This window comes from Camellia sinensis, chromosome 3 (genome assembly GCF_055761805.1).
Source record: "Camellia sinensis isolate YWXY chromosome 3, ASM5576180v1, whole genome shotgun sequence".
NCBI lineage: Eukaryota > Viridiplantae > Streptophyta > Magnoliopsida > Ericales > Theaceae > Camellia > Camellia sinensis.
Window position 1 is genome coordinate 8,166,839 of NC_138963.1, and position 14,781 is coordinate 8,181,619.

Genomic DNA, 14,781 nt, shown 5'->3' on the forward strand with positions numbered 1-14,781 from the left:
GAATTTTTCAAACTGTCACAAAAAGTTAAAAATTAACGACATTTTTTTAAACTATTACTAAAATTTATTCGTTTGGGAATAGGCTAATTTAGTAACTTTTTGATTATTTTGGCTAAAATATGAGTTAAAAAAATTAGTATGTTTGAGATGATTTTTTGGCTTTTTACGAAAAGATGTGCAAAAAGTAGAGAGAAAAGGGAATCTTTGACTTTTTTGTATAGGTTGTTGACTTTTTGACTTTTTTAGTAACTTTTTGACTTTTTTTGCTAAAAAAGCCACTTGCCAAACGAGGCCCGACATTTTTGTGACAAAATTTTAAATTGTTACTAAAAACTAACAATTAGTGACGTTTTTTAATAATATTTGATGAAAATTATCATTAATTATAATAGAACCTATTAGACAATAAATTTACCTATTAGAACCTATACGTAAACCCTCCTACTATTAATTTGTTGGGCCATAACTCTCTATTCATATTGCTTCAAAAAGTTTTAAAAGCTAATTGAATGTTTGCTTACATCTTTTCTGTGGAGTGGCACTAATCTTAGAAAAAAAAAAAAAAAAAAATGGGCGTAAGTCCAATGGGGTGAAGTGTGTGCTCCCTCCCGGTGTGAGAGTGGTTTGACCGTTAGATCACTGAAAGGAATGGAACAAAGCTACAATGATGAGACATTTGTGGGCCTTGAGCAGGAAAGCATAATCTTCATGGGTGAAATGGGTCACAATTAAAGACCAATTTTCAATCCGAGATCCAGTGAGATAGGCCCACACTACACCAAAATGAGGTTAAAATTATTGGAAGTTTGCAAAGGTAGATGAAATAAGCTTTTGATGGGTTTGGTTCTTGATATTCATATTTGAGTGTGTACAAAAAGGTTGTGTTGACAGACCAAGGTGGAGGAGAGGGACTTGAGCTGAAATTTGTTAATCTCTAGCAGTAATCCTTGGTGCATAGCGGTGTTTCACATTGAAACTCACCTTTGTTTTGGATCATTGCAGCTCTCATATGAACATTGAACTAGCCATACAATCACTTGCACGTTGCTGATGAAGAGCTGAACCACAAGATCACGTACCCACCATGAACATTGCAACAAGATTGATTGTATTCAATTTGTTGCCTACTATAAAAGAGGCATTTTTGTGCTCTATTTCATGTAGTTGTGGCTGTCAATTTTAGCTTAATCCATTTAAGAAAACTAGTTAACTTAACAGGTTTTTCCGTACTTTTGTATGCTCTAGCACTCTCTGGTCTTACATTCTGATTTAAATTTGTGTTGTCTCATGGTTCTGTTTTTTGTTTCATTTTACATTCTTCTAGTTGTAATTTTGTTTTATTTGAGTAAATAGTTTTTGGCAGAGCAGAATCACTATAATTCATAACAGATAGATTCTCACCAACTATTAAGGAGGGGTTGGTGTCGGTGACTAGGTGTGGCATTGGACATTTTGTTCTTTACTGCTTTTGTCTGGCCAATCTGCCATTCAAACTTGGCCTTTGAATCAAATCAAAGTTTAATTTGGAGTAATGAACCGTCCAATACAGTTCCTGTATGATCATGCCTAATTATCATTAGCACTTTAACGGGTCAATCTAGTGTCCCATCATAATGATTCATCGACCTAATCGTTTTAATTACTTTAAAACTGCCGGGACAACATAATTTCCTCATTTGAGAAAATATCAGTTATGACTCCATTCACTGTATGTTTTGGACTTCCAACAATGATACATCCCTCTAAATGAATGAGTTCTAATGACATAAAAAATCAAAATACCAAAAAAAAAAAAAAAAAAACACGACACAAACATCATTATCACAGTGGGGCCCACCCTCAATTAGAGCTCCTATCAATTATTAGAGCTCTCAAACATTTTTGTTTGGACTTCATGTCTAGGCTGCTTCAACTATCCTGAAAAATTTAGAAATCCCTTAGATATTGAATTGTAATTATGTATCAATTTTAACTAGTAAATAACAATCTCAATCAAACAATTAAAATAAATCGACACAACGATTTTAACGTAGAAAAACCACAATTGGAGCGCATCCAATTGCGCATCCAATTGTGATAAAAAAAAACTACGAGCAAAAGCACAAAATAATTCACTAAGAAGACAAAAGGAATTACACAAGTGTACTCTCAATTACCTAGCGAATCCACGTCCGAACTGAACCGACCCCTATACGTCTCTTCCACCGTGGTCTTCACCTCAGAATTATCTTGCCCAACGTTGAATCCACAACTCCGATATCGAATCCATGACGATGAGCCACTCCAGAATCCACCAAAGATTCAGACCCAAATTTCACAAAATCCACCGAAGAACAACTTTCTCTTTTGTATTGAATAAATAAAGCAAACAAACACTTTGATATGATCCACTCAATTCATGATTAATCTCTCACAAATATCGAAGGAAAACATGCAAAGAAGCTCCAGATAAAAACCCTAATACCCAAGAACAAGATCTGAAAGTCGTACCCTAAAATCAGATTAAAACACATATTTATAGAAAATAGATCCGCGATCTCCACTCGAGGGCAAGAATGGCCGCTCGAGCTGATCTACGGTGGAGCGCAGAAATGGCCGCTCGAGCAGAAAAAAACAACTCCCAGTACTTTTGCAGGCAAGTGAAACTTCTAAAAGGTTCCAAAGTGGCAAACATGAAAGAATTAATATCACAAACTCCTCTGCATAGGCACAATTCGGATTGGATTCGCATCTAAAACTCATAACTTCACTGAAATAAAAGATCGAATATAATTACAATTGAAAGAAATTTTGTCAAACGGAATTGTCAAGAATAAAAACCTAACATATCCATTCTAGTCTATTCACATTAGGGTTGATAATTGGGATAAGCCTATTCTAAGTTCTCATGTTATGACACATAAGTGTGACAAAGACAGATTTAATAGAGTTTGAATCAAAATTCTCATCTTTGATTACTCTTTTGGACACATTTGCAGATGATTCCAACCTCTTTCGAAGTTGTCTTTCGGGCTTCTGATCGTGTTCAAAAGATTAAATTGACTCCGAGACCCTAAATAGAATAGGGTGTGATTTTGGATATAAAAAGAAAAATTGTATTTTACTATAATCTGGTTTTCCAATTTCCACAAAAAGTAGCATATCAAAATTATCATGTTCAAAGTTCAGCAACTATTGACTTGAAATACCTTACCAATGAATGTGACACAACTCATACAAGTTCAGAATAGAGTCAACGTCTCACTTCCAGAAAGTTGAAAACTGATATTCAAGAAGGCAGAATTTGCTTTCTAATAATCTGCTTTTTCTGTTTGTTTAAGCTATTTTTGTCTCAAAAAACATTAGAAATCTCAAAAATTCTACCAAGAGTTTTACCAAATGTCTCACATGAATGTATTACACGGTCTTGGATAGAACTCACCCCAAAAGCTAGCTATTAAGGTGAGGGTGCCCTCACGCTAATATGCTTAATATTACTTTAGTACTCAGGCGACGTGGGACTTCGCTTCACACCCTCCCTCACGCCCAGCGTGCTCACTCGGCAGCACCTGCGGCGTGTAGGCAAGCCAGGGACACGCACCTTACCCATCATTGAGTACTCTGGCTCTGATACCATCTTACACGGTCTTGGATAAAACTCACCCCAAAAGCTAGCTATTAAGGTGAGGGCAGGTGCCCTCATGCTTGTATGCTTAATATTACTTTAGTACTTAGGCTATGTAGGACTTCACTTCACACCCTCCCTCACGCCCAGCGTGCTCACTCGGCAGCACCTGCGGCGTGTAGGTAGGCCAGGGACACGCATCTTACCATCCTTGAGTACTCTGGCTCTGACACCATCTTACACGGTCTTGGATAGAACTCACCCCAAAAGCTAGCTATTAAGGTGAGGGCAGGTGCCCTCGCGCTTATATGCTTAATATTACTTTAGTACTCAGGCGATGTAGGACTTCGCTTCACACCTTCCCTCACGCCCAACGTGCTCACTCGGCAGCACCTGCGGCGTGTAGGTCAGGGACACACACTCTACCCATTCTTGAGTACTCTGGCCCTGATACCATGTTATATGGTTTTGGATAGAACTCACCCCAAAAGGAACTATTAAGGTGAGGGTGCCCTCACGCTTATATGCTTAATATTACTTTAGTACTCCGGCGATGTGGGACTTCGCTTCACAGGGTGTGGGTCCACACCCATGTGTGACATTTGGTAGAATTTTTGGGTCTCTAGCATTACTCTTTTGTCTTATAAGTTGTAAGTAGAAGTTGCATAAAAGACTCACAATCTTCCCCCCCCCCCCCCCACCCAAAAAAAAAAAAAACTACAAGCTGCACCAAACAGGGCCTCTACTACAATTGGGATGAAATCTGGCCTTTCATTTGCAAGAATTCTCCATTATGACGAGATTGTTGGAGATTGCTCACTGTAACTCAACAAAACCATGAAGCTGATCAACAGTGTCTTAGGCTTGATCAACTACATAGTATTCAAATTAAAAGCTTCATTAGAACTTCAATCATGAGTCTCAAACTACAATCTTTTGAAACACAAACTCAGTAGCTTTCCACATAAACAATCAGTTTTGGAAAGCCAAACTAATTTAGTCCCTTTTACTGCATCCAAAAACACACTGAATTATAATAATTTTCTCGGTTGTTTTTCTTCTTCTTCTTTTTTTCCCCAGATAACTCCAATCCAAAAAGGTTATTCGCATATCGAAAAGATCTCAATTTTTTTCTGTAGGAACGCATGGACAAAACAGATAACAACCATCATACTTTTGAAAACACAGAAAGAGAGGGGACTCTGAAATAACACAACACATGTCCGTGTAAAATTATTTCTCTCCGTGAAGTAGCTTCCAAACACAACCAAATTAGAAAGAATCCTCCTGTAGAAGATACCTGAAATCTCATAATTGGATGAGAAGAAAGTATTTGTGTGTGCTTTATTGAAGAAAAACCAAAGCTGGAATAGAGACATAAATGTACCGCCTCCTTGTTGGTGATACTCAGTTGCCTATATATGATGTAAATCCATCAACTTTCTTGGAACATCATCAGTACATTATCATGCTGACATTGCATGAGTATTTTTGGCAAAGAGCATTGATTCCAAGAAATGAATTGATTTTAACTATATATTAAACTTTTATAACACCAATTTTCTCTGTCAAATCTCGGGCCCATTTAGATTTTAGGATCTTTTCATTATTTTTCTCCCGTTCCTCCCCCATACTTGCTTCTACTGCTCTACTTCAAAGTCTTTATTTTTTTGGTTTTGGATCTATGAGTTCAAATCAAGATTAAGACATTAAAACCTTGTCTTGTTGGAGGGAGTGAGAGTGAAAAAGAAAACCTTCCACAACTACATAAATTATAGTTTTAAGTTTCAGGTGCTTTTATTAATTTTGTGTCCTTTGATTCAAAGTATGAACCCTTTTTAGTGGCATTTACATTCATCTCTTCACAAGACCTTGCATGAAAATTGTTCAATGCGTTTTGTTTGAAACCATTTTGTGGGATTCTTCATTTTCAAATGCTTCACTTTCGTTATAAAAAGAAGAACAAAAATAAATAAATAAATAAGAAGAATGAGGGGAAAAAACAGAAAATGAAAAAATGACAGTAGAAAAAAAAAAAATATGATGATGCATATATGTAAAACATGAGTGAAACTTAAAAGATGATACATACCCAGATCAACACATCTGTCCAATGTATATTATCTCTTGTTCTTGGAAGCTTCTCAATCATGTCCTCAAAACATTGGACCTTTCATTATATAGCATAGCGTCTTTGTGACCATTGTGATAATTAATTCATCTTTTCCATTCCTATCTTAATGATTCCCTCAAGTCAGTTACTAATGACCAAAGAGTCCAAGGAATTCTCTGAACTCTCACATAAAATGTTGAATAATCAGCTTTTAATTGGCTTTAAATGTCAAAGTTTCTTGACATTTTTGTCTCAAGCCAAAGCACAGTTAAATCATTAGTGCAGACTATTGGCTATGAACTGAACCATAGGCACTAGACTCGATTAACTTTAAATATATCTTTGGAACTCTCGTTAAATAAAACAACATTTTGTTATAAACTGAAGTGTTTTTTCAGTTTTGAAACCCAATTCAGATAGAGAGAAAGACACAGAGAGACTTCAAACCATGGGATCAACAATGGATATGCCTTCTGGTAACCTCCACATGGTTTAATTTCTCCGCCAATCTGATACTCAAGTCAATAGTTCTATCTCACCTTCGTTTAAAAATCACACTAGTCATAATCTATAGGACCACTGGATGCGTGTTCATCTTCTCTTTATAGTTGCCTAATTTACAATTGTCACAACATTCCTCTTGATCATTATCCTTATTATAATCATCATACACTTTGAATTTTAACTTACCATAAGAAAAGCGTTCATCAAAATGTCTAATTATGGCGAAATTTATAAATTATGACTTACCTGAAAATGAAGCTTTGCCGGTATATGAATTCATGCTTGCTTGCATGATTCAACAGCAATAAACACCAAACTTCGTTCTTGTTCTTGGTAGTTGGTATTGCTATTAAATGGTAATAAGGCCGAGTGGTCATGATGGGGAAGACGGGCACATGAAGCACTAACTCATCAAGAGGTAATAGAAGGATCAGAAATGCTATGTACACAGAAAAATATCAAAGAGCCGTAACTGCGCTTCAAAATATGCCTTGGTGCATGAGTTAGTAATGCACGTGCCCTGCTTCTCCATCTTGCTCAACACTCACCTTCTTGTGCCACAACCTCCAGTTGCCCTCTCATTCAAAAACCAACATTATGAGAGAGAGAGAGAGAGAGAGAGAGAGAGTCATATGCAATTGTGCTCTCCTCAGACTCCCATTTTATATAACAAGAGGCAAAAAGGAGTGTTTGGGAGGAGTGTTTGTGTGACCTTTTGTGAGAGTGGGAGAGGGAAATGAAAAAGCTTAATAGTTGAGTGAGGACCCCATGAGTTTGCAAACCAAACAGCCTGTCATAACTGGCAGAGGACCACCACTGTCACTATGCAAACCATTTTACAAAATTGCCCTCCTAATTTTTTCTAAAAGACTTTCATGTAATAAATTATGTGAAAATGCCACACCTGAACATTACAGTCCTACTACTGAACTGCATCATTTGCTACCATGATCCCCACATCTTTATTTTGGCACTCATAAAACCAGGAAAAAAAATAAAAAAGAGAGTTGCAAAATGTCATATATAAATGGTAATGGAAAAACTAATTACAAATCAGTGGAAAATAAATGAGATATGTGCCAGTTGCATGCAAGTAATTACATAGTTCTCACTTCACTCCAATTATTTGCAATTATTTTAGTTGTTTCTTATTTATATGATATTCCCCCCCCCAAAAAAAAAAAAATGGTGAATATTCTAACAGCGGTTAGGTGGATTAGTTCCCCTTAACAAATTGACTAGTACTAGTCTTTTTTTCTTCATGCTAGTGCTATCTAGTTCCAAAACTTTTTGGGCTTCAAATCTTGGCATATGTATTTATGTTCTCATTGTATGGTATGTGTCACTTTTTCAACTCTCATTAAGAACAAACTTTTTTATGGATTTCCTATTTCTTTTTTCTTTTTTCTCAAAAAATAAAAAAGAAAGCATGTCATTATCTTTCATTTCAATGTGAAAAGTTAGGTAATGGTTTAAAACTATTGTTCTTTTATGGTTTTAAACTGCGATCGCTATGCCATGAACATTGCTTTGTGATATTAATCCAACTTTATCAAGCTTTTGTGTATATCACAATTCACATTTATCTTGCTTCTCCATCATGTAGCCTTTCTAGTGATATATGAATCATCACATTGTTGTTTGACTTAACTTCATTTTCCTTTTGTTTCTCCCTCTTTGTAACATTTTTTTTTAATTAATAAAATATTACTTCCTTTTTGCTGATAAAAAAAACATTGTTTTTTGACATTTTCTTAATTATAATCTCACGCACACAAAATGCGACTCCCTATCAAAGTTAGATCATGCCCTGCTTTCAATTTTTTCCCACCAAGTATGGATTCCTATTTCCTAAACAATCGACCACCGTTCACAACATTTTTTTTTCCCTATTTTCTTGTGTTGTGCCTTTCCAATTTAGTGCTATATTGCTTTGTGGTCTCCACAGTCCACAGGACACCTTTAATGACAGTCGTGGGTTATATGGTAAAGGCAATTAGAGGAATTGGGTAGGTATTGAAAAAAATTTAAAGATGAAAACTACAATGAACCAACCAACCCCATTTACAATGAAGGCTGGTGGGCTGTTTCACTCAGGCTTGAATAGAACATGAAGAAGAGTTTGAAAAGAATATATACATATATCTTCGAGCATCTATGAAGAAATGGACAGGTCATGATGATAATTCAAAGGCATTGGGCTGGTCTGTCTTGGGACAACATTATATTAGTACGGGTTTTCCTCGTGTCTATATTCTTGAATCGCTGCTTGCCACAGATGCAGATTATGTGTCTTAATCAAAAAATGTTGTCCGGTGAACTTGCACCATATGTGTTTCTATCAAAGTCACCGTAACAAGAAGGTTAATTATAACTTTGAAATATCTTTTTTTATAAATCACGGATCTAATAGCAGTTTGATTTTTGCAATAGTCCTTTTCGACTGAACTATTTTTTGGCAGTTACCAACAAAAAAGTTAGTACTATTGATGGGAGAATGTAATCGTTGAAGATTAACTAGAGTATATCTTTTTCAGTTGAATATACAAAAAGATATTTTTTTAAAATGTTATCATATACTCTAGTATTCCCAAAAAAATGTAAATTGGACACATTTTTTTCCATGTTACCATCTTTGCTAGAATTCGACATAGGTATTGCAAGTACATACATATGCGGTACCAATACATGCCTTAGAAATAGAATTTTTATGCAGAATTTTCATAAAAACTAATTATGAATGCTTTCCTTAATCATTTAGTAACAACATGATAAGTTATGTCACGTTATAAGTGTTAGACTATTTTAATATCTTTTATTTATTTATTTATTTATTTATATTGTTCTTGAATCTTCTTTTATTTTATTCATTGTGGGGAAGGTGGTTTGGAAATACTCTTTGGATCCCGGGGGACGCTCGTGATCCTCTGCTATTGACCTGAAAATGAATAAACACTCCGGTCGGAGGTGCCGGAATTAGCACTCCGACGGACAAGTCAGTCTCTACTCTCTGGATTACTTGTACTTTAAGTTAAGCGTATTGATTTTCACATACCTCTTTCTAGCTGATGTTCTTCTATTTATATCTTTTCTTTCTTGGGCCTCGGGACTGGGCCCACTCTCAATTCACCGTATAACTATTTACTCGGCTTCTTTTGTTGCAAACTGCTTTTCACTCGGTCCCTTGCTCAACCGGCTATTAAGCCGAATAGGGTAAGATTTGAATCAGCGAGACGAGGCCGAATGCGATATATATATATATATATATATTTCGACTCTCCAGGTCCAATTATTCGGCATCTTTACGACTCCCATTATTCGGCCCCCACAATTGTCCCCCAAGCACTCCACTAACGACAGTTAGCTGGAGTGTTTGGTTTCGAACTCGAAAAGTCAGAGCCGAAATTCGGCTGCTAACCTCATTCCAACGCGGATGTTAGAGCACACGCCTCTCAGTTATCGTTTCAACTTCCCGCCCCTTCGTACGCTTCCATTTATTGTGATTTAAGATCTTGTCGCATTTTCAAACACACATTTTTTGATGCTTAGAGTTTTTGGACTGCTTTCTGACTCACATCTGCAACTTCCATTCATCCCTCATTGTCCTCTCCGTTCCTTGTAAGTTTTCTTCCTCTCTGTTTCCTCTCTGCTTTGAATCCCTTTTCCTGGCTTGTCTTTAGTTTAGTACGCTCCTATAGGCTGACTGAAATGGCAAAGCATTTGAAAGACCTCCTCTCCGCGGATCGAATCTCTGGCTTTCGATGCCATTTTTCTATCACTGATGATGTCCATCTGTCGCTTGTGACAGACGGCACTCTCGATATGGAGAGGGATGATGAAAGCACAATCGTTTTCCCTCTCTTATCAATTACAGAGGGCGGAATCCGTTTCCTGCTTCATCCATTTCTTAGGGTTGTCCTTCGCCATTGGAGTCTAATCCCCTCTCAACCCAATGTCAATTTTTTTAGAATCGTAATGGGGATTATAGAGCTAAACCGTCGCCTTAGGATTAACCTCGGCATACCTGCTATTCGGCATTGTTACGCCTTGGCAAAGTCTTCTGGTCGGCATGGACGCTATTTCCTTAGGGCTAAGGACACCGACCATCAACTAGTGACTATGCTTTCTAGCTCTGGAAAGCGAGTCGATGATGTTATGGTTGTTGTCCGAGGTAAATGGGAATTCGGCGAAGGCAAGGATCGCCTTGATCCTATTCCTAGGCGGAGAAGCAAACCAGGCGGCCGTATAGTTTTTTGCGTTTATTTTTCTTACATTTATAAATCTTCATTTTTGAGATCTCATGATTTTGTTTGTGTAGGAAACAATTTGAAGAAAGTCTTGACTTCAACCGATGACGCCGTTCTTTCGAAAATTAAAGTCGCACTCAAATATTTCGGTCGTCCGAGTCTTCAGAAACAAGGGAGGGCGGCCCACATTCTCCTTTGCTACGATCCGACATATACGATGTTTTTTGCGGCAGAAAACATCCCAATTTCGAGGGGTGAAGAGTTTCTTACGGCTCTTATTTTGACCGACTTCAAAAACTTGCGACAAGTTGGTTTCGAGGGGTCCGATTCGGAGCGGGTGAAAGTAGTTGAGGTAGACAAAGCTGAAGCCGAAGTAAACGAGGCTCTGAAGTTGGCCTTCGAGGAGGCCGACCTCAATTCTGACAACCCTCCCTCCACTTCGAGCCGAGGGGATCTTCCGTTTGACGACATTTTTACCGATTTGGAAGACCATCCCGGCGCATACCCTGAAGAGATGGCTGGGCTAAACCTCACACGACTCGTCAAGAAGAAAAAAGCAAAAAGAATGGCTGCGCGGCGAAGAGTAGAGGCCATTCGATCTAAAGTGCCACCTGCCAAGTCCGAAGTGGTTGTGCCACCTGCTCAGCCCTCCCTGCCTATTATCAATGAGGAGAAGGCTCAGAACCAGAGTGCTGAGTCCAAGGCGGTTGTGCAGGCCGATTAAGAGGCTGAGCAAAGGGCAGAGAAGAGTCCTGCCGAGGTCGAGGCCGACTCAGAAGAAAATTGTACTGACAAACGGCCGCGTTTAGAGGAGTCGGATGTGATTGTGCCTTTTGTCATTCAACCAAAGATAAAAAAAAACATGCCAATCTCCTCTGACGCTTCGGCTATTAAAGACCCAGCCATCGCACTGAGCATAGCTACGTCCGTCTCATTGCCAGCTGACAAGGTGGCTTTCCAAGCAGAGCCGGATCTGCTGGCAATAGCATTAGCCGCTCAATCAGCTCTTCTGGTATATACCTTGACCTTGTCTTTCCCTTTTATGCAAATATTGTTTTGGTTTTAATTTCCTGTTTTGCAGATGGTCAAGAGAATAGCCGAGATAGGCCGTCGCCAGCATGACGTCGTCGAATGACTTGGCCGTTTACAATCGGAGGTAGAGGGCCAAAAGAGTAGGGTTGATTTTGAAGCGGCGAGGGCGAAGATGAAAAATGCCAGGGCCGAGGCCGAGATGGAGAGGGCGAGAAATGCGGACCAACTAAGATTGGCCGCCAAGAAGAGGGCAGACGCGAGCGAAGATGCGCTCAAGTTAGCCCAAGAGGCAATTTCCAGACTGGAGGCTGAATTGGAAGAATCAAAGAAGGCGAAGGAAGCCGCTGACTCCGAGGCTTCCAAGGCATACGAGGCCGGGCAAAGCGCTGCTCTCGCCAACTATGTGGAAGAGGTCCCCAAATTTGAAAATCAGGGATTCAAACACGGCTGGCTCAAAGCCCTTGTTGCTGCTGATGTGACATTGGCTATACCGATTCCATACGAGCAAGTGGATGTTGAGCCGCTGGAGTCTGACTCCGAAGATTAATTAGGGCGACACTTTAGTTGTTTTTGTTTAAGGATTTGGAATTTTTCGTTTAGTAGTTTTTATTTACGTGTAAAATGACTACAGTTTTTAGGTTTTTGCTAGGCATTTTCATGCAAACTCGTAGCTTTTTGTTTGGTAGTTTTCATATGTAAAATAGCTACAGACTGCCCAATTTACTAATGAAAATCTCATTTATACTTTGCTATTATTTGTGCTTAATTTTGCTATTGATGAATGGTATTGCTTTTTGTTATTTTGGATAAAACATTCATGTACACTTGTCGATTAGATAACTAAGGCAATTTAACAAGTTATCCTCATCGAATAGTCGATCAGGTTAATAAATCTGCCATTGCCCCAGCCAACACGTGAACTTCGAAAAGCCGAATATTATTAGTTCATGGAGTGGCTGCGGCACAGATCGATCGGCATCAGGCTTAAATATTTGGCCGATTATATTAATATATCTGCCTTTGCCCCAACCAATGCATGAACTCCAAAAAGCCGAATATTATTAGTTCATGGAGTGGCTACGGCACAGATCGATCGGCATCGGGCTTAAAAAGCCAAATATTATTAGTTCATGGAGTGGCTGTGGCACAGATCGATCGGCATCAGGCTTAGATATTTGGCTGATTAGATTAATATATCTGCCCTTACCCCAACCAATGCATGAACTCTAAAAAACCGAATATTATTAGTTCATGGACTGGTTGCGGCACACGTCGATCGGCATCGGGCTTTTGGAGTTTAGCGTTAATGAAATAGCCTCGAGGGTGCTGCATGCATTTGGAATAAATGGGGTGGGCTCTTCGCGCCAGAGATTCCACTTATTGTGTTCAGACTCAATTTAAACCAGTTTGCCGCGTAAGGTTACATAAGTGCGAATGTCAAATAGACTGTTCTTCAACAGCAGAGGAGAAGGGCGAACATTGGCTGAGCTCGATACTGAAATGAATTGTAGCAGCGAGCCCACACGCATGAGAGGTAGGACGTCTAGGGAACGGAAAAAATGTCAGCCCCCAAGTCGTCGAAGCAAATCACCCCGAAAGGAAAAACAGCAACGGGGAAGCTCCCCACGACCGAGAAATGAGTCCGACGTGACGCCGCGACCGTTGAGTTTTACTGTTTTTGTAGGGAATAAACCGATGACGGAGGCGGATTCTATTGTCAATGACCCATGTGTAGCAATCGAGTTTGCTCGACAAATTTTTTCACCGGAAGTCCAGCAGTCGATGGTTGGTCGATAGGATTTTGAAGTATTTTGAGAGGGCATCCACGGAGTAGTGAGAGGGCTATACACCGCCTATGAAGTCGGCATGTGTTTGCGTGCCGCGCAGCGGGAGATAGAGAAGAAGGATAAACGAATTCAAAACTTAAAGACTCGTGCGGAGAAGGCCGAGCGTGAGCATAGGGAGCTTAGGAAGGCTCAAACCACTAAGCTGCGTGCGGCAGGTCAATCTAACCCGGTCGTGGATGAGAGAGTGACCCAACGGCTGTTAAGTCACGCGATTGCCGATCGAGATACGACAAGCATGTTTGCCGTAGAAAATGCAAGGACCATGGGTTATGAAAAAGGCTTCCACGACGGCTGGAAAGTCGGGATAAACAAGACCAAAGAGAAACTCACGGAGGAGGTCTGCCGATGCGAGAACCGGGGCTTTAGGCACGGGTGGATTAAGGCTCTTCAAGCCGTAGAGGCTCTTCAAGAAGCAAAAGTTGAATCGGCGTCGCCATTATACCAACGCCATCATTTTTCTTATGGCGCTTTCGAAATTGAGAAAAGCGATGACGAGGGTGACGCCGAATAGAACTGACCGTATTGTAAATGCTCCAATGTACTAATCTGAATGTATTTGTTGGTTATGTTGGTTAATTTAATAAAATATTCTGCTTTTAAACGTTTGCGTGTTTTAGGCACTTAATGAAATACAATTTGTGCCGACTCAAAGTAATTAAGCATTTCACTTTGAATCTGTATGCTTTAGGCATTTAATGAAATGCATAGTTTTTGCATTTAATGAAATACATAGTTTTTGCCGACTCAATCTTAACGAAGCATTTCACTTTGAATCTGTATGCTTTAACTTTCGTGTAGGGCGCTCCGAATCCGGAGTCTTATTCGGCCCAAACATGCTATGCACGGTTCTGGCTCCGAATTCAGAGACTTAAATATTGGCCAATCGTGATATGCACGAAAGGCGCTCCGAATCCGGAGGCTTAATCGGCCCAAATGTGTCATGCACCAATAGGGCTCCGAATCCGGAGACTTGGCTTAGCCAATCGTGATATCCACGAAGGGCGCTCTGATATCCAGAGTCTTATTCGGTCCAATCATGATATCCACGAAGGGCGCTCTGATATCCAGAGTCTTATTCGGTCCAATCATGATATCCACGAAGGGCGCTCTGATATCCAGAGTCTTATTCGGGCACTCCGAATCCGGAGTCTTGGCCAATCATGATATCCACGAAGGGCGCTCTGAATCCAGAGTCTTATTCGGTCCAAAGGTGACACGCACCAATGGGGCTCCGAATCCAGAGACTTGGCCAATCGTAATATCCACGAAGGGCACTCTGAATCCAGAGGCTTATTCGGCCCAAAGGTGTCTTGCACTAATGGAGCTCCAAATCTGGAGACTTATATTGGCCAATCGTGATATCCACGAAGGGCGCTCCGAATCCGGAGGCTTATTCGGCCTAAAGGTGTCATGCACCAATGGGGCTCTGAATCC

The 14,781-nt window shown here is 39.6% G+C and overlaps 1 long non-coding RNA gene across 1 annotated transcript; it reads right to left on the reverse strand.

Annotated features, from left to right (window-relative positions):
* Positions 1-1,675: 1,675 nt before the first annotated feature.
* On the reverse strand, positions 1,676-6,923 carry LOC145822312 (uncharacterized). Its single transcript, XR_014363417.1, has 2 exons — positions 6,468-6,923; positions 1,676-2,699 (listed from the first exon to the last, which is right to left on the reverse strand). It is a non-coding gene; the product is annotated as an uncharacterized LOC145822312 (long non-coding RNA).
* Between the last annotated feature and the right edge of the window lie 7,858 nt (positions 6,924-14,781).